The sequence below is a fragment of the Amblyomma maculatum genome, chromosome 1 (genome assembly GCF_055883805.1).
Source record: "Amblyomma maculatum isolate TAMU_Amacu chromosome 1, ASM5588380v1, whole genome shotgun sequence".
Lineage (NCBI taxonomy): Eukaryota > Metazoa > Arthropoda > Arachnida > Ixodida > Ixodidae > Amblyomma > Amblyomma maculatum.
In genome coordinates, this window is record NC_139344.1 from 412780862 (window position 1) to 412795779 (window position 14918).

The 14918-nt window shown below is 43.5% G+C and overlaps 1 long non-coding RNA gene across 1 annotated transcript; it reads right to left on the minus strand.

Moving 5' to 3' along the window:
• Positions 1 to 217: 217 nt before the first annotated feature.
• Positions 218 to 5553, minus strand: LOC146208959 (uncharacterized). The gene is made up of 4 exons (XR_014703412.1): positions 5419 to 5553; positions 3692 to 3780; positions 640 to 826; positions 218 to 360 (listed from the first exon to the last, which is right to left on the minus strand). It is a non-coding gene; the product is annotated as an uncharacterized LOC146208959 (long non-coding RNA).
• Between the last annotated feature and the right edge of the window lie 9365 nt (positions 5554 to 14918).

Here is a 14918-nt window from a genome sequence, read left to right on the forward strand (position 1 = left end):
CAGTGAATTAACTTTCTCTGACCATCCTGTGAATTTCCTTTGAGCTCCCAGTGAACAGACCGTTGTCAGTTTGAGTTGAGTTCACAGGCAGTGGCCAATTATTGGTTGAAAGGAAGTTCGAAGGAATGACGAATATGGGATATTTGGTGGATGTTCGAAGGAAGTATGTTCAGACTGAAACATTTGTTTGTATGATTATATTTATTTGAATAGATGTACTTCCTCTGTTTAGGCCTTGCAATTAGGCCTGCTTTCGAAGACCCTGTGACAAAATATTGGATCACTGCCCACAATCCCAGTGGAAACATGTGCAACCGGTGACCACCTTGGCCAGTACTCCATTGAGCAAGCAGGTGTAGGCTGCAAAAAGAAAGAAAACATTAGAAGCATGACTGCAATGAACAAGCTAGAGTCCATCTAGCCTTTCTTAGCTTTAGTAAATTAAATATACAGAGCACGGACAGTATGAGCGCCATGCAGGCACCACAGCATTATGCATTAAGGCAAGCATTGCGGCCCTGACCATCACTGAAAAGTCAGCTGTGTGGACAATATTTCAGAACGCTCTTGCATCACATGCACAGGCTATGAGCTCAAAGACTTACAGATAGAAGCATCCAATTTTGGGAAGTCCAGTACCTTTTTTGGAGCTTCTTCCTTGTGGGCATTGCAGACACGGCCATAGAGTGAGCTTTCTTCCAGTTCTTCGGGTGAGAACACAACTCGCGCCAAGTTACACGCAAACTTCGTTGCTTGATTGCGCCGTACTGAGTTTCATGCGGTCAACCAACTGCTGATTTACCATAATATTGCTGCCAATGTGCACCTGAGAGAACAAAAAGCAAATATTAGCACTATGACCAGTATCGTAACATACATACAACAATATTTCTTGATATGCAATAAGAAAATAGGGCTTTACAAACAACAAAAAATAAGACCAGCTTCAGAACATTCAAAGAAACCTCAAAACTCATAATTAAGGTCATTTGTTTTCAAGTAAAAATACACATTCAAGAAGCCGTACTTTAACATGTACAACAATGAAAGCATACGAAAACCATTGGATGTTTTTGACACCTTCCCGAGCGGTGATCTAATTTTGAATGATGCCAAACATCTTTTAACACCTTTATTAGCGTAACCTGACAATTCTGTACTATGTATTTAAAGTAACTAGCCAAAAAGAGGGCACATAATGCCCCGCAAAGGAATGAGCGCTAATAGCGCATTGCTATAGCAGAAGAAAAAACAAGAAATAAGAGATTTTTTAATGACCTAATTTATGCTTGCATTTCAACAATAAAAAAAAAACAGATTTTAAGTCAGAAAATAAAGGGATTTACTCATCAATAACATTGCAAAGGCCATTAAAAGCCAGTTTAGACCGAGCACAGTGCCCACATTGTCACCACCTCCTCTTTAAAAATACTAACATGCTTTTCATACTTCAGAAGCTCAACCAATTAAAAAAACTGCCAATGAAAGTTTAGTAAAAGCATGCACTTCCTGCTCTGTACGTGCTACTTTGAGCCAACATTTAGTTTCCAGCTTGCATAAGTAGCTTTCATAATTTAACCCCTCAAGCGCTTTGGACAAACAGCTCATCCTTGCAAAGCTGCCCTCAAGCCATTTTGGACGAGTGTAGCTTGTCTTTGCAGGATAGTTCCTCACCCTGAGAGTTTTAGGCGAGTACAGCGCTCCTCTGTGGCTTAGGTCATGCGCCATTTGACAGATGGCACCACTGACCCGTTAACTGTTTTTTGTTCTACCGCTTGAAAGCCTTTTAAGCAGCCTTAATGAGAAAAATAGTGCCTGGTAGAAACAACGCATGCACTGTTGGCCCGTCATCGCGGAAAAGAAGCTTTTCTTCATGGCCATCCTCGCCATTTGAAGATGGCTCAGACAGCAATTTTTGCATTGTTATGGGAAGCGAAGACGACAGTGGTGATGACATGAGTAGTTCTTCCGATGAAGACGATGACAGCTCAGAAGATAGTATAGCGAGTTCTGTGTCAGTGGATGAAAATTGACAACATTCCAATGAAACCCCATGGGCTTCCAGTCTTGGTCGTCCCTTGTAAGACATTTCCAGTTACCTCACTATATGTTACTCGACTAGATTGCTGCTTATTGGCGGGCAGTTGATTTTTCACGTAATGAGCAATATTTCTGGTTCAAATATTTTTGTCTCGGATACCTCCTTTTTATTACACTACCAATAGAAACCAGCAGTAAACATAAAAACAAAAGGGACACTTAAGCTCCGCCTCTAAGGGTATGATGTGACCAGTGTAGGCTACCGCCCAACATATAAAGCCCTGCTGTAACCAAGCTGTATCAACATGTCTGCGTAACCTAAGTGTAGCAAGCCTGACTCAGCATTGAAGAGCACTGGAATGTTGATTCGTATTTCCCCTTCCCACCTCAAATGAACTACCGGAGTTAGCAGCTCCTCCTAACTTTTGGATATCATGTGGTCTCGTTAAGCCACACGAATCATCGAAGAATGTGTGTTCGGCCATGCCACTTGCCAGCGCCATGCTCTTGATGTGTCGCTCACAACACTGACAACAAATTTTCTTGTAATGAGGTCTTTAATGATATTGTAATTTTAAACATTTAGCTAAAAATCTTGAAATAATAGTGCTCAAGGGGTTAAAGTGAAATTGAACTATTGTTGGATCAGCTTACGAAGCCACAACTTTTTTTCAAAGGAGACCTTCCTGGCAGTACCATGGTGGTTAATTGTCTTTGACTTGTCAGAATGACATTGCAGGTGGCTGTCAGATGCAAGTGAATTATCTGCACATTCGCTTGAATACCATGATGACTGGCCCAAGTCGCTTGCTAAAATGCCTCATTAGAGGAGCACCAGCTGCGTCATTCGAGTTGTAGTGCAAAAAGATGGCCTTCCGAGATCGATAACCTAAGAAATTGCTGAATATTAGACAAGCTAATGGAAATCTCTTTTCTGATGAAAAGGGCTTTGCCCTTTTCATCTGCCCAAGCGAAGTATGCTCAACAGGAAGCGTAAACAAAAGTAACCTTGCCCTTCCGATCACTTCAGCTTTTACAAAAACTCTTCCAAATCAAAGTACACACGAATGAAGTAACAGTCACTAAAACGAAAGGAAGCAGTTGGGTCTTTTTTTTCATGGTTGTTTGACGAACCTAAGAAAATAGCACTGTCTGTATTTTGTCGTTTCTATTAAATTGACATTAATTTACAATATCATTATGCTACTAATTATGCATTCTGTGAGCCCAGCCTCATAAAGAGCATCCCGGACACAGCAGCCGCTTTTCAGTGGAGGCGAAACGCAAGGTGCCCGTGTGCTCTGTGTTGTCGGTGCACGTTAAAGAACCCCAAGTGGTCGAAAATTCCAGAGCCTTCCAAAAGAGTATCTCTCATAGCTTGAGTCGCTTTGGACATTATACCCTAAGAGCCAACCAATCATAAAGAGCATTGCTTCTTACCTATCTCTGAATTCAGTGACTGCTGACTTCATTCACATGGATAATGAGCTCCTCGTTTCCCTATCCCAGCACGCTTCTCAATTTGAGTGCATGACTTAAGGCAGTGCTATCATAAAGCTAGAACCAAGTTCCTGTGTGACCCTTAAAAAAGTTTCATCGAGAAAGGCAGTAATGAAGACAACCATGCAGACACTAGACTAAAGCAACTAACCTGAGCCTCGGTGTGCGGCAAAACTGCTTGTGTTGGACACGCAGCATTATTAACGGATTCCGTCAGCTGATTGACCAGCTCAGCAACATCTGAAAAAAGAAAAAAGAAAAGGAAAGCTTCAACAAAGCACTATTTCATCACTAGCAGCAGCAGCCCATGTAACATTCACCACAGGAGAAAAGCCTTTTCTTTGCCCTTGACTGTATGACCATTCTGCCACCAAATGCGCCATTCAAAATTTAGCTGCTAGACACTGGCATCATTCACGCACTCAAGGTGCCCTATCAGTGGTGCATAATCTAGGGGATGCTAATAGCAATTGATGAAGCCAATGCTAACATCCCACTTCTGATCTTTCTGTTCACTGTGGAAATGCCTGGATTGAATTAACTGCGGAGGACGTTGTAACTACAGTGCAACTGACGGGAGCTGCTGTTGCTTAGAATGAATTCATGGGTGCGGATGATGATGCCGAGATAGCTGTGAGCGCTTTAACAAAAGTTAGTCAGATCACGTCCCTGAAACAGTTTGTCGGTAGCAAGGGCCTTGGAGAGGTCAGCATGCAATATGCATGTATGGCGGCAGCAATACGCCATACGTTTGTACAAAGGCTGACACTCGAGTGTGTAGCTGATACTCGTTAGCCCATGCTTCACCTATCTCTTGTCTGTCTTTCGTGTCGACATTTGCTAACATGGTGTAGTGATCAAGTTAAGTTAGGCAGATTGCTGAGCAAGGTGCCAAGCTTGCACAAGCATAAATTTCTGTTGTAAAAAAAAACACCACCTAAGTGACAACAATAGCACAGGAAAATGAAGCGCACGCCATAAGGACTCAGAGGTTCAAGACGGGACGAGGCCACATATGATAATTTCATACAAATTTTGATTTTTTGGTGTCCCTCCTGCGCTTATTCTAGATACACCTCATCATTTGCAGCAGACTCCGAGGTTAAAATCTGAAGCACCATGTCTAGGTCACATATGTATTAGAGCTGGGAATCAAGGGTTCTATTCAGATACGTCGTCCACAGTAATGCAAGAGCACCACAGACCTGCCGCAGCCATCTAGCCACAACTTATACCCCGTGAATGTGTTTGAACTTAATGCAGCTCTCCGGGTTCACTGAAGCGTTGTTGTCACCGACCACTCCAGAACAGAAATGAATCCGATCCCGCGCCTGTTTTTCGGCCTCGGCTTGAGCAGCACAAACCAGCACAGGTGCTTACCTTGAGTGGCATTTGTTTACCATACATTTTCATGCAGCTATCACATACGACAACAGGCTCAATCTGAGACACATGCCGACCCCAAGCAACAACATGTGACACGCAAGCCACTGTAACACAAACAAAGCATGCTTGCAGAGCAGGAGTGACAGCATTTCCTCTGCTATGTGCACTGCAAGCGTGGTGGTTGGTGGCGTCATGCAGCAGCGCCACGGTGTAGCTGAGTACCACTGCACACCACCTATAATGTGTTGCAAAGCCAACTACAGGAAGAACACCGATCCTAATCCTCAATGTAGGGGGAACTTTATTGCAGCAACATAATCCTACTGGTGCTTTTACCAGGACGTGCTACAGACCAAGAGTGCTTATTCATTTAAGAGTTAGCACTTAAATTTGTTATGCTTGACGTAGCATCTGGTGACACAGCAAATAATTCCAGTCTCATGGCAATCGAGATCAGCATTTCAATGGCTTCAGAAAAAAGTTATCACATACCAAGCATCTGACGTGCTTCATCTCTTGCGGCCTTATACTTCGTCATTCTTTTTTTTTCTAGACTCCAGTTCATTCTCAAGCTCCAGCACTCTCTTTTTTGCATCTGTTGGCTTAGACATTTTGTCACAGCTGCAGTTTTCCTGCAAAACAACATGTGGAAAGGTCTATTCACTAAATTGTATTTGCACTCAAATGCATCAAACAAAAATGATTCAGTATAATGCATTGTGCAGATATCTGGTTCCACATATTGAGATTAGCAAAACAGTGACCAAATGAAGACCACTGACAAGAGAAATGTAGCATGGAGACTGTTTAGGGTTCAAAGCAACACTTCTTAAGGAGGAACATTAGCCCTAGAGCAAACCTTGGCACATAAAAGGACACGGTAATGTTTAACTGCGAGCTGACACCATCCAGCATCACTACTGCTCAAGTGGGTATTCTGTCCACTTGAGCAGTAGTACGACTGCAATTACTGTGGACAAAAGAAAGGACGCATTTCCACAAAAACAGTTTGAGCTTCCACGCATACCGTAAAACATAGCCACTCTTTGCTTTATGGTAGGTTCATGGTGTTTTATGTCCCAAAGCGACTTAAGCTATGAAGGATGCCATAGTGGTGGGCTCACCTGGGAGTTTTTAATGTGCAAATGACATCATACAATACACAGGCACCTTGCATTTCACCTCCACTGAAATGCGGCCATGAATGCTGGGATTGTACCCATGTACAGTCGTGAGCTTTAAGAAAGGGAGCATGCGATCCCGTGGCAGATAGCCTCATCCAGAAGTAGTGGCAAAGTGCAACGGCAGCATTAAAAATGAAGTGGAGAGAGCGGTGCCCTTCCACCTATTGGCCGTACCCCATGCAGTGGGAGCAACTTTTACATCGGCGGCTAAAAATCATTACAGCATTATGCTGTTGGTAACTGATATCACTGCTTGCTTTGCTATGCTCTGACCTAGCAACCCAGCGTAGGCTGGTAACTCAGGCAAAAGCGGCAGCAGGCCACTGGGGTCTTAGAATGGAGACTCCACACACTGCCTCCCCACCACACACACTTTTTTTCCTTTTTTTTAAAAAAAGTTTTCTCGCTCTGCGCAAAATCTGAGGAATGGCTGGTAGCGAAGAAAGGAAGCATGTTTTACGCTTCAATAAAAAGAAACAAACAAATCAATATGAAATCAAATGAATGCGACAACACGTTAGGCGCTTTTGTCTGCTTAAACTTCAGTCGCCTGCAGCTGTGAAAGCGTCCGTTTCGCTGCTACACTACCAATTGTCTCAGAACGAGCACCCTGGGCATCTTTAAAACTTGTTCTAAATCAGCTTCAATAGTCAAGGAGCTGCCATTCTCCATGCCGCACCGTTCCGAGACGACGGTGCGGGCAGGGTGTTTCTTTTTCTTTTTTTTTTATAGAGCTCAAATTGGGAAGCCTACTCCTGTTCTCACGAAACACCGAGAAATGCTATTTGCTGTGTAAACAGGGAGAATCAGGTCCACGTAACGACAGCAGCCGCGTTTATCCTACTTCTTATTTCCGCAAATTCGGTTCATTAGGCATTTTTTATTTAATTTGACGTAATTCCCGGAATCAACTGTCTACCTCGTTCACCATGTGCACTACTGTCACCTGCCGGTTAACACAATGCGGTCGTAATGCGGGCTTGTAAACGACTTCGCGACACGACTCACCGCGAGTAGCAAAGGAAGGTGTTTCACAGGTAAACATTATTAAGACACGAAAACAAAAAGAGACAAGAGATGTTTGACTACTTACCCACTCCGAGAATGAACGTAAGAGAGTACGACCCCTCCTTCCACTGGACATGTAGTACTCCTTGGTTTTGAATAATCTTCCAGTATTTTGGATTATCCATCAGTTTCGCCTGCAGTTCTTTTGATTGTAGGTTTCTCACAGGGTATACGTCCCACTTCTGAGCGGACGCCGATTTAACCAAGACATGATCGGCCATTTGCACTACTCACGCTAAGAAAACACGACGAACAGAACGAACGCGAACAATCAACTTCCTACGGTCATGAAACACATAGTGAAGCATGCCGCCGGCTGTTTTCACGAAAACGATAGCGCTAGTGTCTCAAGCGCCATTGCGAACTTTTAAAAGCATTTTTACAAACTTAACAAACTTTCAAAATAAAATTTATTATTTAGAAACAACCTTAAATGTTAGTTTTTTTTTGTAGTAATATGTAATGCGTAACAAAACACAAAATAATTTAAGCAAATTATTGCCACAAGCAGCTGCAGCGCCCTTTTTTTTTTGATGCGGAATTCTTGCGGTGCGTGTCAATCTTCATTGGTTTTACTCGCCGTGAGAGCGTTGGTTTTACTGGCAGTACTTCGTAACCTCGGCTGCGGGGGCTTCTGCGCGTGTTGGTACCGACGCACCGACGTCGCTGACGTATTAATTGCTGGTCTTTAAACTATGATAGGAGGTAAACGAGCTTGACTTTCGTGAACAATGTGACATCCGGTACAAGACACATCGTGAAGTGCATTTAACTGTCGGCTTTTGAAGCCGTTATCGATGGTGCTGCGGTAACCGCCTACCCGTCGAACGCACTGGAAATGCCACCACGGTAAAAGCGTACTTGCGCGACGTCAACATCGCGCCGTACCGTAGTGCACTAAATCACGACGGAAGCAGGCCGCGCTTGCTAACAGCGTCGCCGCGAGCCAAGAGTTGCCAGGCTGCAATGCCAACGCAAATACTGACGAACCCTGCCAGCCCTACGCCGAGCTTTGTTGCGTACCGAGTCAGAGTGCTGAAGCAGCGGTCACGGATGTACTACATGCCGTCTCGCGCATGCATCGCCATCGAACCAGTGGGCTGCGAAAGCGATGAATTAGAACCACTTGGCATTCTTTAACATGTATAAAAATTCTTGAATGTATTATATTTTATCTTAAAAAAATCAGAGGGGCAAGAATTAGACCAAGTAATGCCACACACACAAAAATAAGCACAAGAAATGAATGAAAAGAAAGTTATCTTTACACTTAAGGACAAAGGAAGGAAGGTGGTGAATATTATTGGTCCTTGTGTGGTGACTAAGAAAAAACTTGCGCTAAAAATAAGATCTAGCGCATAAAAAAAGCATGGATTCAGTATAAAATTAAAATAATTAAAATGATGTTTACTTGCACAACAAAGAAACGGATGCGATTGTGTATATTTTGATAAATGTATAATTGGTTTATTCAAAAAGTTCAGAAGTTAAAAAAGTGCAAGGGATACTCATGAAAGAAAAAAAACGAGAAGTATAGCTGAAAAGAAAAATGAGCTTCGTATGTTTTCACTTAAGAACAAAAAAAAAGAGGGTATGATGCGTAAAGAGTAAAGAGAACTTACTTCCTCTTTACTTGAGGACAAACAAAGGAAGGTCATTATTGATATTGCCAAAGAGAGCCAGTTTAAAAATGAGCTTCCTTCTGTCAAAAGAAAGGAAAGTCTCAACAAGGTGAGCTCAAAGGAAACTTCCTTTAGTCAAAAGAAAGGAAAAGTCTATAGGAAGGCTGTTCAGGAAGCAAAAAGGAAAAACAAAGGAAGTAAAAAGGAAAATTTCATTTTCATAAAAGCCACGATCTTTAGAAAACGGCCGATATTAACTGCGGCCCATTGTCCGACACCAGCGTGCGTGGTAGACTGAACCTGAAAAAGTTTCCCCTAATGCTCCGACGGGCGCTTCCGCGGGGGTGCTCATGACATATACGGCCTTTCTCCATTTGGTTTTCGCATCCACAAGCACTAGAAGCATTTGCCTTTCTCCTGGCTTCGCATAGTCGATGTACAGCCCCGACCACCTACGGTCTGGTTCCGGCCAGGGTACTGGTAGCGGGATGACGGGCATCGCACTTGCTCTGAATCCGTTTCACAACGACGTACAAAGTTCTCAATTCCTGTGTCGAAGTCCGGATACCAAAGTATGCTTCTAGCCAAGCTCTTCATTGTCTCCATTCCTGAATGCGTCTCGTTCAAGGTTTCAAGAAATCGCGATGCTGCCGTTTTTGGTACCACTACGCGGTGACTCTAGATGATCCATTCCCAACTTACAGTAAGCTCGTCACGCTTGTTGAAGAAAGGCCACAACTATTCCTCAGTCTCGGCCAGATATGGGGGCCATCTTTTAACCATCCACTTTTTTATCTGTGGCAACAAGTATTCGTTCTGAGTTATACGCGCTAATTCCTGGGTACTGATAGACACCTGCTCTTACGCTAGACAAGACAGCATACTCTTTCAATTCCCTTTGCTTGTTTTCCGGTTGGCTTGCTGGCAGAGGCAGGCGACTGAAAGCGTTGGTGCTTACAACTTCGCTGCCTTTGCGATACTCTAACTTATACTGATAGCCTCCAAGTGCCACGGCCCATCGCTGGATGCGTGCAGAAGCCATTTGAGAAATGGCTTTATCAGAGCTAAACAGTCCTGTCAAGGGATTGTGGTCCGGAACTAGCACAAACGGTTTTCAACACAGGTAGTTCTGCAGACGTGTAACGCCCAATACCAAGGCCAGCTCATCTTTCTCTATTGGCAAGTAGTTCGTCCAGTCTTCATTACTGTACGAGGTTTGAATTTAGTAGGGTGGTTTAAAACGGTGATCCAATGAGAAAGTTCGACTCTTACGCCGAACTATGAGGCGTCGCACTCAAGACGAATCGGCTTACTTGGATCAAAGTGTATGAAGAACTTCGCTTTTTTAACATTGCCTTGCTCCCGGAAACGCTTGTTACGGCTTGCTTCCATATTACAACTTCATGCTTTTGGCTAGTAAGTCATACAAGGATGCCAACATGATGGACATTCGGGGGAGGAATCTACCATAATAACTCAGGAGACCTAAGGATTTGAGTTAACTCATCGATTTTGGCTTAGGTGCGTTGAAAACTGCGACAAGTTGTCCTTGTTCTGTAGAAGGCTCTTTTCCTCAATGCAGTAACCCAGAAACTTCAAATTTTCTTGCCGATACTTCCACTTATCCAGATTAAGCTTGAGGTCGTGCTCTCATAGCCGCTGTAGGACGTGCGTGAGCACGCAGTAGTATCCCGCTTTCTCGGCAGTGGTAATGTCGTTCATTTATACCTGTACACCAGAAATGCCATTAGGTATCGCTTACATACGGCGTTGAATACATCCAGCGACGCAGAAGCAGACCTATCGGCGTAATTCATGTGATAATTTCACCTGTTATTGGGGCATAAACTGGGGATGGTAAGGGCGTTAGTCGAGCGCAATCGCGATAATGGAGCAGTCATATCTCGCAAATCGCAAATGCCATTGGAAAATAACTTTATTCTATTGTCTAAAAACGGCGTTTTAAAATGAACCGTATAAGCATAATGTAGATGTACCAAAGCTGGGCATCGTTCAGGGTTTGAAAACAATAGTCGTTTACATCTTCTAATTGAATAATTAACATAGAGCGACGCAGAAGCTGACCTGGCGACGTAATTCATGTGATAATTTCGCTTTTTATTGAGGCATGAACTGGGGATCGCAAGGGCGTTACGCAAGCGCAGTCGCAATAACAGAGTAATCATATCTCGCAAGTCGCAAATATTATTGTAAAGCAACTTTATCCTATTGTCTAAAGACGACTTTTGAAAATCAACCATATAAGCAGAATGCAGATGTACCAAAGCTTGGCATCTTTCAGGTTTTGCCAACAACAGTCGTTTACGTCTCCTAATTGACTAAATAACATACAGCGACGCAGAAGCTGACCTATCAACGTATTTCATGTGATAATTTCGCTTGTTATCGGGGCATAAACTAGAGATGGCAAGAGCGTTACTCGAGCGCCATCGCTTTAATGGAGTAGTCATATCTCGGAAGTCGCAAACGTCATTGAAAAGTAAGTTTATCTCATTGTGCCAAGGCGACGTTTAAAAATCAGCCATATGAGTATTATGCACATGTACCAAAGCTGGGCATCGTTGATGTTTTGCAAACTATGGTCATTTCCATCTCTTAGTTGACTAAATAACTTACAGCGATGCAGAAGCTGACCTATCGAAGCAATTCATGTGCTAAATTCACTTGTTATTGAGGCATAAACTGGAGATGGCAAGGTCGTTGTTCTAAGTACAACTGCCGTTTTAGTGTTATAAATATCAATGAAGTGCCCTAGCCAGCAAGCGTGAGCTTCTGCTTACATCGCGGTACTTGCCTCCCATCTGTGCTGCAAGAATTCTCGTGAATTTTGGCGCTTGCGATGGCAAACTACCAGTCACTCCGTTTCACGAAAGCTGGCAAAATAAGAGTACTTTGCTTCGCTCTCGTAATCAGTTCAGTTCAGTCGTTCAGTCGTGTCCGACTCTTCGTGACCCTATTGACCATGTCACGCCACGCTTTCCGGTCTCTCACTATCTTCCTAACATCACATAACTTCATCTGCAGTGCCTCGAGGATGCCATCTAACCATCGCGTTCGCTGCCTACCCCTTCTCCGGCGACCCTCAACCTTTCCCAACATCAAATCTTTCTCCAGCGACTCCTCTCTTCTCATCAGATGACCAAAGTAGCTGAGCTTTAACTTTAGAATTTGACCCTCCAATGAGCAGTCAGGGTTTATGGTCGACAATATTGACTGATTTGATCTTCTGGCAGTCCAAGAAACTCTCAAGAGTCTTCGCAAGCACCACAATTCAAACGCGTCAATTCTTCGGCGGTCAGCCTTTTTCACAGCCCAACTCTCGCATCCATACATCACAACTGGAAAAACCATAGCACGAGTTATACGGATCTTGGTTGGCAGACTAATGTCTCTGCTCTTTACTTAGCGGTCAAGGCTAACCATTGCTCTTTTTCCAAAAAGCAGGCGTCTCCTAATTTCATAGCTGCAGTCTCCTTCCGAGGTAATCTTGGAGCCCAAGAAGAGAAAATCTGTCACAGCTTCCACCTCTTGTCCCTTGATGCTCTAGGACTTCATGGGGCAAGACGCCATGATCTTTGTCTTTTTAATGTTCAGTTTAAGCCCAAACTTCTCACTCTCTTCTTGTACGCGCATCAGAAGTCTCTTGAGTTCCGCTTCACTTTCTTCCATGAAAGTGGTATCATCCTCATATCTAAGGTTGTTGATACGTTTTCCAGCAATCTTCACTGTAGCTGAAGACTCGTCCAGACCGGCCTTCCTCATGATGCACCCTGCATATAGGTTAAATAGGCAGGGCGACAGTATGCAGCCTTGCCTCACTGCTTTCTCAATCGGAAACCAATCAGTAAGACCATGCCCAGTTCTGACTGTGGCCTCTTTCCCTTCATACAGGTTCCTGAGGAGACAGATGAGGTGAATTGGAACTCCCATCTCTCGGAGAGTTTGCCACAATGTGCTGTGATCTACGCAGTCAAACGCTTTCGCATAATCAATAAAGCAGAAGTAGATGGGTTTCTAGAACTCTATTGCTTTTTCCATGATCCAGCGAAGGTTGGCAACTTAGTCTCTAGTTCCTCTGCCCTTGCGAAACCCAGCTTGCACGTCCGGAAGCTCCTGATCCACATACCGCTGCAGCCTACCTTGGAGGTTTTTCAACATTACCTTGCTAGCATGCGAAATAAGCGCGATCGTGCGGTAGTTGCAACAATCTTCGGCACTGCCTTTCTTTGGAATGGGGATGTAAACTGACCTCCTCCAATCCTGTGGCCACTGCAGGGTTGTCCAAATCTTCTGACATAATGTATGCAAAATGTTAACAGCGTCATGGTTGAGGTTTTGAAGCAACTCAGCTGAAATGCCATCAATTCCGCTAGCTTTGTTCTTAGTAAGGCTGGCTAAGGCTCATTCAACTTCACTCTTCAGGATGCCCGGCTCGAGATCAGTGATCACAACCATCTTATGGTGGGTTTGCACATTCGGGTCCTTCTTGTACAGTTGTTCTGTGTATTCCTGCCACCTCTTCTTTATCTCTGCGGCTTCAGTGAGGTCCTTGCCTCGTTTGTCCTTTATCACGCCCAGCTTTGCACAGAAGTTTCCTTTGATATCTTTGTCTTATACAGAGCTCTTGTGTTCCCTAATTGGCTGTTGTCCTCAACTGCTTGGCACTGCCAAATGGTTAAGATTTACATCATCATCATCATCATTAAACGGACTTACCCAATGCATAGAGAACGCCTTTTTCATCACTGAAGTTTAAAAGCATACATGAAAGCGGGAAATGTAAGGAGACACAATAAGGGCTCGAATATCGCTCATACATCACTTGCCCTTTCCCATAATCCTCTAATTAATCCGGTGCTGTGCTAGCACCATCGACTAGACACCTGCAAACGTTTTAATCTCATCCGCAATCTAGATTTAGTACGCCCACTGCTACTATGTCATTTCCTTGGAATAGAATTTCTTAGCCTTCCTGACCGTCGAATATTCTCTTCGCACAATGTCCTACTTTACACTGGCCTATTGAAAGGCAGGATGGTTAACTATCTTTCAATCTGAAACAAATGCAACCCTTATTATCATGCTCGATTATTGTTTCTCGTGTTAATGACGTCGCACACCCTGTCACCTCTCTTAACGCGCTCCGCAGTATCGCGAGTAGTCAGCATTGGAATTGAGGAGTGGAGAGCATGCCAGCTAGCCTTCCCAATAGTATAGTGTCCTCTTCAACTCAACAAGGCAAATTTTTCATTCCAGACGAAAGCTTGCTCCTCATGCTGTCTTACTACCATATGGTGGATTTGCTACCATTTAGAAAAGCATAACTTACATTCGCAAAATGCCGTCAAAAACGTCTCTTGCTTGAAAGAATTGCTCAGTAAAATGTCACAAAATTCGCGTAACATCTCAAGAGTCTCTTCTCTGTCAATTCTATTTCGTGGGTATCGAGCGGTAGATGTTTTTCGAGCTCCCCATGCCGGCTTCTCGCACAATTTTAACAAATGTTCAAAGCCATATTCAGCAATAATGCTGCATAAACAGCAAACCTGTGCCATATTTGCAGCTCTAGAGAGCTTTTACTGCTATCTCCTGTGTACGGTGAAGTTGGGTAGTATGGTGGTCATAATAGAGCCATGAAAAATTTTCCAGGCACACAAGCAATATAAAGAACGCCTTGTAGTTCAGCCCTAAATTTTTAAAAACAACACTAAAGTCAACGAAAATTGACTTCGTGGCATCTTGATCATTAAATTAAGGAACATAAAGGACAAGCTGGTATAGGGTAATTCTTGGAGCCACTGGAGAAAGTAGGACGCAAAGTAAATGGGCGGTGCAAAACGAAACAAGAAAACTCAAACTAAATTCCTAGACAATGATTTTAATGTGCTGGTTCGGAAGTTTTTTGTTACTCATTAAAAAACACTCGCGAAACTCCTAGGACACATACCACGCGAACAGCTTCACATCGAGAACTTTCCACACATTTCTTGCATTAAGTTCTCAATATATATTGTTAAGTTGACAAGATTGCGTAAGCTCTAGTTTAACTCCTGTTTAACTCCTAGCTTTGCCTAACTGTGGGGAGCCCTTGCTCCTT